This window comes from Neoarius graeffei, chromosome 4 (assembly GCF_027579695.1).
Source record: "Neoarius graeffei isolate fNeoGra1 chromosome 4, fNeoGra1.pri, whole genome shotgun sequence".
NCBI lineage: Eukaryota > Metazoa > Chordata > Actinopteri > Siluriformes > Ariidae > Neoarius > Neoarius graeffei.
This window is the reverse complement of record NC_083572.1, coordinates 113,857,529-113,872,125: the sequence shown is the minus strand read 5'-3', so window position 1 is coordinate 113,872,125 and position 14,597 is coordinate 113,857,529. Positions and strand designations below refer to the sequence as shown.

Genomic DNA, 14,597 nt, shown 5'->3' with positions numbered 1-14,597 from the left:
TTGAGCATTGATCCACATTAAAGGAAGACAGCCTTTCAATTTAATAAAATCGATTAAAATTTAGTTCTCTCTGAAATGTGGTCATTGTGATGCATGCTTATTTCTGTAATATCTCACAAAATATCAGGCCACTCTGTGACTGGGAACATATCTAATTTGAGGGTATTCCCTAGCAAATAATGTGTGTGAGATCTCCTGTTTTGTGCAGTCAAGCAAACGGAGGAAGTGTATGTGTGCATGCATAATTTTACCTTTGACAGCGCTCTGACCTGGTTACCATTTTGCCACTAGATGAACCACTGATCACAACAACATTTGCATTGCAACTTCAATACTAAAGTTATGACAGAAAAGATGACACAGCCAATGGATCCTACATGTGAAATGCTAGTTAGAATGTTTCTCCCTATCATAAATGCTTTAATTAGTGAATAACATGCTGCAATTAGCCCAAATTGAAGCAGGTACCTTCAGTGGGGCGCTGTGTGAGACGGCTGCCTCTCTAGTAGCTCTGTAGTTTTTAGCTCTTTAAACCTCTTTTTTCCCCACCTTTTTTACTTTTCTGCTCTTCTGACGAAGACATAGTGTGTTTTACTTATATCACATGGATATTTTTAACTTTAACATGCAACCAGGAGCCAGTTTTCTCGCTTATTCGAGAGAGGAGCTGCTGGCCCTGAAAACAATGGGACGAGCCGGAATACGACACCCCATCCCAGCGGAGCTGAGGAGGAAACCCAGGGGCTGCAAAGCCGGAGCTAAGCTAAAGGCTAGGCTAGCGGACAACCAGTGACACTACAAAACATCCATTCCCTCCATTATCATGGGGAATGTGAACTCGCTGCCGAATAAAGTCGATGAGCTTTCCGCACTGAACAACTAGTGGATTTATCGGGAGAGCAGCTTATTTATCTTTATGGAGACATGGGTAACACACCTTGTACCGGATGCTAATATGGACCTGCGGAGATTCACTGCTGTGAGAGCCGACAGAGACACTAAAGCATGCGGGAAAAGCAAAGGTGGGGGACTCATCATTTACGTGAACAACCACTGGTGTAACCTAGGACATATCTCTATAAAGACAGTTTTATGTTGCCCAGACTTGGAGATGCTAGCTGTTAGCCTGGGGCCATGTTATATGCCAAGGGAGTTCAGTCACGTGATCACCATCTGTGTTTATATCCCTCCCAGGGCAGATGCAGCCACTGCATGTGAGAGGATTCACTCTGTCACAGCAAGGCTGCAGACACAGCACCCTGAGGCATTTGTGATCATTTCTGGGGACTTTAATCATGCTACTTTGGACTCTAATTTGGCTGCTTTTTACCAGGTTGTGGATTGTCCAACAAGGAATAACAGGACAATTGACTTGCTGTATGCTAATGTGAGGCATGCATACAGAGTCACACCCCTCCCCCCACTAGGGAAGTCTGACCATAACCTGGTTTGTTTACAGCCGAAGTACACCCCCCTGGTCCAAAGGCAGCCTGCAACAACTAGCTCCATCAGGAGGTGGTCCCCTGAAATGGAAGATGCCCTCAGAGACTGCTATGACATCACAGACTGGGATGTGCTGCTTAGCCCACACTGTGAGGACATAGAGGGGCTGACGCACTGTCTGATGGATTGTCTCAACTTCTGTGCAGACGTGGTTTCCCCTGCTAAGACTGTACAGTGTTACCCTAATAACAAGCCATGGGTAACACAGGAAGTCAAAGTTGTCCTCAACAGTAAGAAGGCCGCCTTCAGGAGCAGGGACAAGGAGGCAATGAAAACAGCACAGCAGGAGGTGAAATGCTGCATGAGGGAAGCTAAGGACAGCTCCAGGAGAAAGGTGGAGCAGAAGCTGAAGGAGAACAGCATGAGGGAGGTCTGGGAAGGTGTGAAAACCATCACAGGCCAAAATACAAAGACCAGAGTTGTTGAGGGGACAGTGGAGAGGGTGAACGAGTTGAATGACTTCTTCAACCGGTTCAACCAGCCCACGTCCCCCCCACCCTCTCCCTCACTGCAGCCATCTCTCCTTCTTCCCTCAACACACCTCCCTCCAGTCATCGCAGCAGCCCCCTCCTCCCCCACCTCAACACAGACTCCTCCATACATTACTGCAGACCAGGTCAGAGGTCAACTGAGGAAGCTTCGCCCCAGGAAAGCAGCAGGCCCAGACAAAGTGTGTCCCCGACTACTGAAGACCTGCGCTGCTGAACTGGGTGAACCACTCCAACACACCTTCAACCTCAGCCTGCAGCTGGGGAGAGTGCCCACCCTCTGGAAAACATCATGCATCGTTCCAGTTCCCAAAAAGAATCAGCCCAGTGAGCTGAACGACTTCCGACCGGTGGCACTCACTTCACATCTGATGAAGATGTTGGAGTGGCTCTTCCTCAGCCTCCTCAGACCCCAGGTACAACATGCCCAGGACTGTCTGCAGTTTGCATACTGGGCAGGTGTTGGTGTGGAAGACGCCTTCCTCTACCTGCTACACTGAGCCCACTCGCATCTGGATAAGGGAAATGGCACAGTGAGGATCCTCTTCTTGGACTTCTCGAGTGCCTTCAACACCATCCAGCCCCTTTTGCTTCAGGACAAACTGAACAGGATGCGAGTGGACCCCTGCCTGGTCACCTGGATCTCCAGCTACCGACAGGCCGCAGTACATCAGACTTAGGACATCACATCTGACACTGTAATTAGCAGCACCGGAGCACCCCAGGGCATGGTGCTGGCCCCTCTTCTCTTCACCCTGTACACCGCGGACTTCTGCTACAACTCGGAGCTGTGTCACATTCAGAAGTTCACCGATGACACAGCCAGCGTTGGGTGTATCAGTGACGACAGAGAGGAGGAGTATAGGAGCCTGGTGAGGGACTTTGCTGTGTGGTGCAACAGAAACCATCTGCAGCTCAACACCTCGAAGACCAAGGAGCTGGTCATTGACTTTGGGAGGTCCAGACTAAGGTCATGACCAGTTCTGATCGAGGGAGTCGAGGTGGAGGCTGTGGATTCCTACAAGTACCTCGAGCTGTGGCTGGACAACAATCTGGACTGGACTTGCAACACCAATCACTTATACAGGAAAGGACAGAGCAGGCTATACTTCCTGAGGAGGCTGTGGTCCTTTAACATCTGCAGGAAACTCCTGTGGATGTTCTAACAGTCTGTGGTCGCCAGTGTCCTGTTTTACACCGTGGTGTGCTGGGGGGGCAGCACATCCAAGAAGGACACCTCCAGGCTGGACAAACTGATCAGGTGGGCCGGCTCTGTGTTCGGCATGAAGCTGGACTCTCTGGTGATGGTGGCAGAGAAGAGGACTATGGACAAACTATTGAACATCATGGATGATGCCAGTCACCCTCTGCACACCATCATCAGCAACCAGAGGAGCCTGTTCAGTGACAGAAAGCTCCTTCCCAAGTGCAGGATGAACAGACTTAAAAACTCCTTTGTCCCTCATGCCATCAGACCGTACAACTCCTCTCTGGGGTGGAGGAGGGGTAACAGGAGGACAGAGGACGGGAAGGAGCAGTAGCCTAGCCTAACAATATGCAATACTGGACAATGTGCAATATAATGTGTAATATAAGGTGCAGTATCTCTTCTGCTGGCCCCTTTTTTTCCTTCTTCCCTCCCTTCCTCTCTTCGCCATATCTTATTCTTTTTATATTTGTATATGTACGGTAAATAATTTAATTTATCTAGAAGTTTTTTTCTCTATTTTCTTTTCTGTTTATCCTGTAATGATACTGCTGGAATCTTAATTTCCCTGAGGGAACCCTCCCAAAGGGATCAATAAAGTTCTATCTAATCTAAATATGTATCTTTTTGAGGCGAACTTGAGCCTGGTCACTCTCAGATCATCCCACTGTCTCCGCTGATCGCTGATATTTATTAGTTTGGCCCTGTGTTTCCTTTCCTTCACAACATAACATCTTTTCTTCTCACTTTCCGTTACTGTAGTCAGTCTTTCACGTTTCATTCGCACACTCACGTCCTCCATTTTTCTCTTCTGTTTCAAATTTGTATCCCACAATGCCTTGTGCGAATGGGGAAAGCCCACCATGTGATGCATGACATAATATCTTGAATTGGGTCATGGTGAAGCAGAGCCGGCCTGTGGCATAGGCAATATAGGCAAATGCTAAGGGCGCTGTGTCCATCCAGGGGCGCAGAAACAGGTGGAGAAAAATTATGACTTCCACTATTCTGAAAACGAGTCAGCATTATAATGTCTTAGCCTAATTTAATTGTACAGCAAAGCATGTAGTCAGGGTGCAATTTGTCAAAAAAAAAGCGGGGTGGGGTGGGGTGTGGTGGTGGTTGTTAATCATGAAACAATAAGCGCTCAACGATGGTTCGCCCTGTCTATAGTGTGTCTTCGGGCGCGCAAGTGCGCATCCGCGGCTATTCTCTGTTTTGGCCATGTAATCATAGCTGGCGATTGCTATAGGCGACCTAGGCAATTGCCTAGAGCGCAAAGTGTGCCCAGGGGCGCCAAGGGCGACCAAAACCCCACCAAAAAGGAGGGATGGAGTTATTGAATGGAGATGTTACCAAGTGCATCAGTGGTGTACAGTGTTTTCAACCACTGTGCTGCTGAACTCTAGTACCGCGGAACACTAGTGTGCCGTGAGAGATCACCAAGTGTACCGTGGAAAATTATAGAATGACTGTATATTGTAAATATTGGCAACAGCGTTTTAGTTTCAGTCAACATTTTCTATTGGTGATGTGCCTTGAGATTTTTTCATTGAAAAAAGTGCGCCCTGGCTCAAAAAGGTTGAAAAACAAGTGTAACCTACGCAGTAGTGGTCGGTGATTTCCTTATGCCTACTAAAAATGCACAATGATAGGTTATAAGGGGGGCGGGGGGAGTGGTGTTCATCAGGGAATGAGAATGGCTATCCACTGCAAAAAGTAGCCCAGACTACAAGTGCTTAAATGAAGAAATCCAAACTCTCGGGTGCGCAAGGGCGCAAACAAAGGCTACAGGAAGAAACAAATAGAGCCAAGTATAGAGGTAAGTCTGATCTAATCTCTCATATCAACCATTATAGTGGCAAATTAATATTTTAGACAGCAATAGACTTCAATAACAAAGTACCCATAATAGCACTTTTGTTTGAAAATACAGCCCATTGATGTCCTAACAGGGTGCTTAAGTTTGCACAATTTAGAATTGTAGAATTTTTTATTCATTTAATTTGTTAATTCTTCAGAGATGACTTAACTTTTAATAGCAAAAAAGAAACTAAAAATAATTTCTTGTTTATTGCCCATGCACTACACTTTGAACAGGGTGCGGAAGAGTTTTTGCCCATTATATGGAGATATGTATTGAATTTGTGTGGTCATTTTACTTTGTGACACTTTATGTGAATAATGATAACAATAATAACAATAATGAAAAAGATAAAAATGACTTCTTGTTTATTGTCCATGCACCGTACATTGTTTAATAGTAATAGAATAGAGTGATTAGATTAAAGTGTTATTTAGATGTTATTAGAGGGTTTTTTTTCTTGGGGGGGGTGCCAAAACTCAATCTCGCCTAGGGCAGCCAAAGACCTAGAGCCGGCCCTGTGGTGAAGCAGGAAAAAATAGCAGAGAATTTAGAGCCACATGGGTCTAAACTCGTTAATTGTTCTATTAAAAAAAAAACTAATAAAATTGGAAGTCTGTGATTCTAATTCAGTAGCTTTTAGTCCACTAGACAAAAATAATCAGGTATCAAGGAAAATTCTTTTTATGACTGTAACGATTCTGTGTTGGTGGGTGGAGCACAGAGGACAGCAGGACAGAGATAAGGTTTGACAGACTGTTTTATTTTACACTTTTCAGCGTTAAACATGCACTCTCCCAGTCTAACACACACACACACACACACACACACCAGTCTTCGGGTTGGGGGAGCTCCTTTCGCTCTCGCTCTCCCTCCTGATATAGGGCGCGGTCACTGGGAAGACACACAAACACAGGTTAATTGCTCTCAGGTGTAGTGATTCTGCCACTTACCTTCCCTGACTCCGCCCTCCTGTCACAGACCGGCGCTTGACCACGCCCCCGCTGCCACAATGACTTACACTTAAAATCTGAAAGGCAGTCTACCTTTAACATGATTTGTCTGAGAGTTTACTTTTAAAGACAACTTTAAAACAGTGCAGATAAAGTACAATTACTGCAAGCATTCCACAAAATATATTTTGCATGAATGCCACAGCTATGACCTCAAACAAACAACAGAGCAGGAGACATCAAGTGTTATCTTTACAGCAGTATCTGTGGGCTGAGAGTCATCACATGCTCATATCTACAGATAACAACACTGTCTACAGTGTAGTAATAGACAATGGGTAGAGAAAAAAAGACTAAAAGGCACCATAAAACGAAATGTGTAGCCTGTTGATAAAACTGGAATGCTCATAACAATGGTAGAATGGCCTTGACTGAAGGTGTGTGATTTACTTTTTACTGAATTGTAAAATCCTTTAGCCATAAATGCACATCAGCTACATATGAACATTTGCAGTCTTGCATAACTCCCTCACGAGGATGTTCATAATTCTTCTTACAGATCAATAATGCATGTACAATATAAAGTGATCTAGGTTGTAATGAGGCTGTGCACTTTAAATATCCTGTATGATTTTGGGCTGTAGATGGGAGTTATAGGTTGCTGCGCTCAATTGCTTACAGACAGTAAATAGACTAATCATGTAACAGTTGAGATAACTGGTGTATATGATGCTCTTCTAAATAATTTCAGAGCTGGTTAATGTGTGACATTCACCACCACCTTTATAACCAATAAATCACCTCGCCTTGTTCTGCTCTCCGTCTCCTATAAAAGTAAGTGAAGTGTGAGACATTGACCATCTCCACCGCCACTCCGTCGATCTCCATTCACATCCACCCATAGGTCCACCATGAAGAAGACGCTCAGGGCATCAACCGATAACTCCTATGGCAGCCGCTTCTCCATTGACCCAGGGTTTGACATCAAGAGTTACTATGTGCAGAACTTCTATGGAGGCACCGGGGGTGGGGTTAGGGTGGTCAAAGGGCCGCTCATAAACTCAAGAGTGTATGGTGGAAGTCTGGATCGTATGCATAGAGTAGGTGTGGGTCAGGGTTCCATCGTGTCCTCTTCACTGACCACAGTGACTGTCAACAAGAGTCTCCTGGCTCCGCTGAACATAGAGATTGACCCTAACATCCAAGCCATCAGAGTTCAGGAGAAAGAACAGATCAAGACTCTCAACAACCGATTTGCCTCCTTTATAGATAAAGTAAGACATTTTCTTCTGTTTTTATTTTATTTTATTTTGGTCCTTTCTGCATCCTTTTTGTTCCCTGTTATATCAATGTCAAGCAAACTTAAGTATGTTATCTGGAACTTCTCAACTCTAATTTGTCTGAGATCCCAGATAAACATAGTCATGTAGTCATGATTAAGATATTTCCAGGTTTGGAAAAAAATACAGTGTGGTTTTTCAAGGCTTAAACTCTAATAACTGTACATACTAAAATTTCTAATATATTGGAAATAGTCATCAATCTGGCAATCCTGGTATCCATAAGTCCATTGGTTGTTGCGTTATGATTCAAAACTCGATTAAGACACTTACCTAGCATGATAAGTTAGCCTTTTTTGTATTTGAGCTAAAACACACAACTATGCAATGAGATGTTAAATTGGGGCAGAGCTTCATTACCCTTGGGTTCCATTGAAGGCAAGCAGGGCAGAACTCTGTTTTGACAGAAATGTAAACAGTAACTGGGTTTAATGGTAATCACAATGATGATAAAATACAGAATTAGAACACTTTAATTATAAAGAAAAGAAATTGACAAGGACCAACGGTGTGGACAGCGACGCCCTCCAAGATGTAAAGTCCTTTTTCATACTATTTTGTAGTATACCTGAAATACCCTTAAAATACACTTCACACAGGAAGGAAGTGATTAAAGGAAAAACTTTTTCAGACATTTGACTCCTGAAATGTCAATAAGAACACCATATAATAAAAATAGTATTGTTGGTGTTATTCTTAGTGAGAACTGTGTATAACACTTTAAAAAGAAATTGACAGGGGCCAGTGGTGATTACTTTCAGTCATAAACTCCAAGTAATTTGTCCTTCACTACATCAGTTATCAGCTTCAAAAGACTGACACACCTTTAGCCAATAAAATAACTCCCATTCTCACGAACCATTCAGAAAGGTTGTGAGATAACAGTCTCGGTGTTAATGAGTAAACAGGCTACAAGAATGAACATGTCCAGAAGTCTCCCTTCAGGAATGTGTGGATTATAAGTGTGGAATAAAAGGGAAAAGTATGAATGAGGTGTTTTATAAAATAAGACAAGATATGTTATTTACTAGCTGGGAGGTCCGTATCGTGAAATACTGTGACTGAGGTCTTGAAAGTACTGAGCGAGGCCCTCTGGGCCGAGGTCAGCATTCAAAGCCGAGGTCACGGTATTTCACCATACGGACCGACCTTAAGCTGGTAAATAATACATTTATTTTTTTCTTTACCAAATTCTAACAGAAAACGAGAGCGCCCGAAAGGGAAACTCGAGTCGAGCCACCATTTTGAATCCTCGTTCACGGCTGTAATGCAAATTGCTTCCTCCTCGGTATGCAAGTGCACTTCCAAGGCAGGAAAAAAAACCCTACATTTTACCACTTATGTAGTCCCCTATTTCTACAAATAGGAGTCATTCAGGATTCAGCCATGTTTTTGCTCGGCGTTAGCAAGTTAGAGGTTTTTAGCTTTCTCCTGAAATGCTTTCTTTTATTTCTTCTTCCTCAGGGTAGTAAAACTCGCTTTCGCTGTGAAGACTGTCGTTATCGCTATCCATGCTGTAAAATTAATGCTATTTTCCTGAGAAATGCTGGCAAAAATTTATAAGATTTTTGATAATCTTATAAATAAATCTTATTAAAAAAAAGATAAATGTTGACAAAAAATGCTACTATGTTTGTTGTTGTGAACAAGCGAGTCGCCAGAGGTCCGTCACCAGGGTCCGTAACTAGGGTCCGTACCGTGGATACAGACCCGCTCACCAGCCAATCAGAGTGCAGGATTTGATGGAAACCGCACCGCGAAAAAAAAAAAACTTTATTAATCCTGAAGGAAACTCTTGTGCCAGAAATTGCTCCATAACAATACAGTAAGTTAAAATACAACAATGCAAGCTGAAAATAAACCGTATGTAAAATAAAACTGTCCAAGAAATAAATGCCTAAAAAACATGGTGCCTAATAGAACAACAATAAAATAACAATAGAAATACTGTAGGTTACATAAGGGGCTAAACTACAATGGGGAGAAAAAAAATACTGTTGTGTAAGTGGATGATTTTGGTACATTGATTTAAAAGGCAATGACTGAAATGAATTGATGCAACAATCATCCATCAATTCTTATTGATTAAATAGATTATAAATTTATAAGCAGGATTATTAGCTCATCTGGTTGATAGGTGATGAATTTATCCCATTAGGTGTTGTCTGTCGTCTGTCTGGCATCATCCACATTTCATGAAAATCGCTTCTTCTCTCAATTCACCGATTTTTATTCTTTTTGGCAGGAAGGTAGGTCTGCCTGGAGTGCATATAGCTTTTACCCAAATCTGCATAATTGCAATTATTAATGAAGTTATGGACTAATTAAGCCCTAATGAGCAGTTCCCATGGGCGGCACGGTGGTGTAGTGGTTAGCACTGTTGCCTTGCAGCAAGAAGGTTCTGGGTTAGAGTCCAGCGGCTGGTGAGGGCCTTTCTGTGTAGAGTTTGCATGTTCTCCCCGTGTCTGCATGGGTTTCCTCCGGGTGCTCCAGTTTCCCCCACAGTCCAAAGACATGCAGGTTAGGTTAACTGGTGGCTCTAAATTGACCGTAGGTGTGAATGTGAATGGTTGGTTGTCTCTGTGTCAGCCCTGCAATAACCTGGCAACTTGTCCAGGGTGTAGCCCGCCTCTCGCCCATGGTCAGCTGGGATAGGCTCCAGCTCACCTGCGACCCTGTAGAACAGGATAAGCGGCTACAGATGATGGATGGATGGAATGAGCAGTTTCCACACAAATCACTTCTTCTCCAATTCTTCACTGATTTTGATTCTTTCTGGCATGAAGGTAGGGGTACCTAGGGTGCATATAACTTCTACCCAGATTTGCTTAATGACAATTATTAATGAAGTTATGGACTAATTAAGCCTTAATGAGCAGTTCAACAAAAATCGCTCCTTCTCGGTCAGTTCCTCGCCATTTTGGATTCTTTCTGGTAAATAGGTCTATATTCCTAGGGTGGATATCGCTTCTATATAGTGTATACAGCTTGCAACATTTATTGCGCAAGGTGGCCCACTTTAGATCGTTCCTTCTGGACTAGAGCCAGAGTGAGCTACGCCATCATTGACAGTCTCATTTTCTTATCTTGTGATTTGGATATTATTCAAATTGAGCACATTTCTCGTCCTTCAGGATTTGAACAGAAATAGGTGGGCGAGGCCACCAAGGAAAGCCTTAGGAATCATAACATCAGGAACATAAATAAACATAAATGTAAATGCTCATTTAAATGTTTGATACCCCATCGTAGGTGCGCTTTCTGGAGCAGGAGAACAAACGGTTGGAAACCAAGTGGAGCATTCTGCAAGAACAGACCACCTCACAGTCTAAAATCAATGGCATATTCGAGAACCACATCGCTAAACTGTGCAGACACTTGGATGGCCTTGGCCATGAAAAACAGCACCTGAAATGTGAACTGGATAACATGAAGAGCTTGGTGGAGGACTTTAAAAAGAAGTATGAAAACATGTTCACAGTTAACAGCACAATCATGAATACACTTTAACACAGAACCTTAAAGGGATGCTAGTTCATCCCTATGGGGCAAGGCTTAAGAACTGTACAGCAACGAATCTCCTTTTCAGAAAAAAATCCAAACAGAACTCAAACATCTTAAAAAAAAACTTTGAGGGTTGAGGGACTTGATTTTTTCCCCATTGGTATCTGCATGAAGTGTATTTTAAAAAGTTCCTCAGAGATTTTTTGAGGTAATAAAAAAAGCCTCCCTGCTGTAAGGTTCTATAACTAAGGGATAGATTCTATAAGAGCAGGTCATTGTTGTGAAATAAACCCCAACATGGTGATGCAGAACCCCGACATGAAGCAGAGGAGTCTTGAATCACCCTGAAGGAGTTTATTTCACAGTCAGATTTGGCTTGCTATACATTATTTCACATATGGAAGAATGGTTTTAAAATGATTTTATTGCTTCTGCGAATGACACAGTCCTTAGCAACATCTGATATCCATGACAGCTGTCTGTTATAAAGAAATAAGTCTGCTGAATGCGATAACTGACCAATCAGAATTGAGTCTTCAAATGAGCCATGCAATAAATACCTACTGTAAGCAATCAATGTGTTTAGGGTTCCAGATTTAACAGCACATCTACCAGACAAATTCTCCTATTTTAGAATCAGGAGTCTGTTCCTATTACATTAGAAGGGAACCCTGGCTTAAAAATTATATAAATGATCTACATACAGTATACAGTGGTGCTTGAAAGTTTGTGAACCCTTGAGAATTTTCTATATTTCTGCATAAATATGACCTAAAACATCATCAGATTTTCACACAAATCCTAAAAGTAGATAAAGAGAACCCAGTTAAACAAATGAGACAAAAATATTATACTTGGTCATTTATTTAGTGAGGAAAATGATCCAATATTACATATCTGTGAGTGGCAAAAGTATGTGAACCTTTGCTTTCAGTATCTGGTGTGACCCCCTTGTGCAGCAATAACTGCAGCTAAACGTTTGCGGTAACTGTTGATCAGTCCTGCACACCGGCTTGGAGGAATTTTAGCCCGTTCCTCCGTACAGAACAGCTTCAACTTTGGGATGTTGGTGGGTTTCCTCACATGAACTGCTCACTTCAGGTCCTTCCACAACATTTCGATTGGATTAAGGTCAGGACTTTGACTTGGCCATTCCAAAACATTAACTTTATTCTTCTTTAACCATTCTTTGGTAGAATGACTTGTCAAGTCAAGTTTGTTTGTATAGCGCTTTTAACAATAGACATTGTCCCAAAGCAGCTTTACAGAATCTGAATGACCCAAGACATGAGCCAATTTTATCTCTAATCTATCCCCAATGAGAAAGCCTGTGGTGATGGTGGCAAGGAAAAACTCCCCCAGACGACACGAGGAAGAAACCTCGAGAGAAACCAGACCCAAAAGGGAACCAATCCTCACCTGGACAACAGACATGACTATAACATTAACAGTTTTAACATGAAGTCAGTTTTGTTGATGTTATAACTCTTCATTAATGGAAACTTGAGTGCAAAAAACTGTTCATGACAACTGCAGTCCCAAAGTTAGCAAGCCAACTGTAGTCCTCAGCCACAAAAGCATTACTGTAAGTGTCCAGAATGTCTTCCAAGTGTGACTTTCAACTGTCCATGTCCATATGGGGCTGTCCTCCACAGGAGCGATGTGATGAGACTCCAACCAGACACAGGGCACCAGGATGGATCAGGCAGGTCTGAGGAGCAGAAGAGGTTCAGCACCTCGATCCCAGAATTGACATGTAACTCAGAGGGACAGATGGGGGGGGGAGAAGAGAGAGAAAACACAGGTTGTTAGGTATGCCCAATGTCACCTGAATAAGTAGGAACAGTATACATTTTGCGCTGAGTGCAAGCAGAGACTCTGGCAAAATTAACTATGACCGCATAACTAAAAGGAGAGGGTCAGAAGGTAACACAGGCATGAGGGAGCCCCGGGACATAAAGCAGCAGCCACTACACCGTCAACAAACTCGAGTGAGCAAGCGAGTGGGAGACTGACAGCATCCATATGTGGCCTTGGGCAGAAAAGCAACGCGTTGACTAAATTGGACCTTAAACAGAGCCAAAGAGCAGTTACTGACTACGCCACCAGGGGACTTTCACCCCAGGAATATTAACCAGAAAACACTTCACTATGTTGACACGCAAGGTTCGTTTGACTAAAGACACCAGAGACCAAAGTTATGAAAATACAAAAAGGCTATTTTATTTTGTTACAATGTTTACAAAATAATTCTTTCCTTTACTTCACAATCACTTTCATTCACACTCCAAAGGACTAACTAACATGCATGTGGGGCAAGGGTAAGGGAAAAATCAATATTAACAGGGCCGAGGCCTACCAGCAGGGGGCAAGATACCAGGAGACGGAGAAGAGATCCAAAGAGGCACACCATGCAAGCCCACGTGTCACACTCACTACAAACCAAATCAAAATAAATCAAATAAAATCAAAAACATAAAAGGAGAATTCCACACAGGTACACGTGAACACACATGGACAATAGGAAAACACCACCACCTAAGGAATCAACTGCCACCCCGCCTTGGGCACACAGTACCTGAAAAGTAAATAAACAGAAAAAAAGGTATGAAGAGAGAGAATCAAACAAAGAAATAACACAGCTAGATCACAACAAACTAACCAATTAAAATGCACAACCACACACGATGTAAACTAAGGGAGGGGAACTACGTGGACCACTGATGATCCACAGCTTGCAATAGCCTCCCACCAGTACTGGCATACAATTGGCAACCAAAGGCTGCTTGCCACGGCAGAAAAGGTTGGCAGACGTGGTTACTAGCCACACACAAATTCACATAAAATAAGCTCTCGTGAGCATTAAACCAAATAAACAAAATAAATAAAATAATAAAAAAGGCATTAACATAAATCAGGCCCAATAAGATAGCCCACTGGCTATCCACAGCTATAGAAAAAGAGCCTCCTGCCAGCAGGTAAAGCCTGAGCAGGACTAAAACAAATAAACAAAAATACCCAATTTAACAGAAAAGAAAATCCCTCATACCACACTCCAAACACACACATTGATTATAAATGAATGATGATCAGGCACACAAACAGTCTCACACACACACACACCCTACAAAAGTTAAAACTAGTGTTAAAGGGCTGTGGTGGTTTCGCAGCCCTCCTCATGCAGGCAGCTGCACCAATCAGAGAAAACAGCACTTAGCAGAAACGCGCTGGCAAGAACAGCAGCAAACCTGGACCAAAACCGGCAACACCACACGATCCAAAACTTCTCGCCTAATCCCAGTGAGGCTCACAGAATTCCATGGGTCATCTGCACTTAATACAGATGCCAAGAGAACATTCGGAAGTCGCTGCACACAAAATGCACAGCTGGACAAGACCGGGGGAAAGCCAAACAGTGGATACACGGCCGCAGGTAAACAGGAAGGGGTGTGACAGGAAACAGCAAGGGGGGGATCGTCATGCCTCCAGAGTTCAAAATCACTCTACCATAAATAGGCTCGTGACGCACACCATTGATTAATTGGACTGGCCCCTCCCAATGCAGCCAGATCTCAAGGAAACTGCGGAGTAAGAGGTAATTCCACCTGCTACACATACATCCCAGTTTACCAAAACACTCTGTCTGAGGATCCTCCAGATCTACACCTTTACCTCATAAACACCATTAACAAAAGGCTTGACTAAACAGATATGTTTTCAGCCTAGACTTAAATGCTT

At 43.1% G+C, this 14,597-nt stretch overlaps 1 pseudogene; it reads left to right on the top strand.

Annotated features, from left to right (window-relative positions):
* Window positions 1-6,926: 6,926 nt before the first annotated feature.
* LOC132885516 (intermediate filament protein ON3-like) overlaps window positions 6,927-14,597 on the top strand; it is a 43,862-nt pseudogene continuing 36,191 nt past the window's right edge.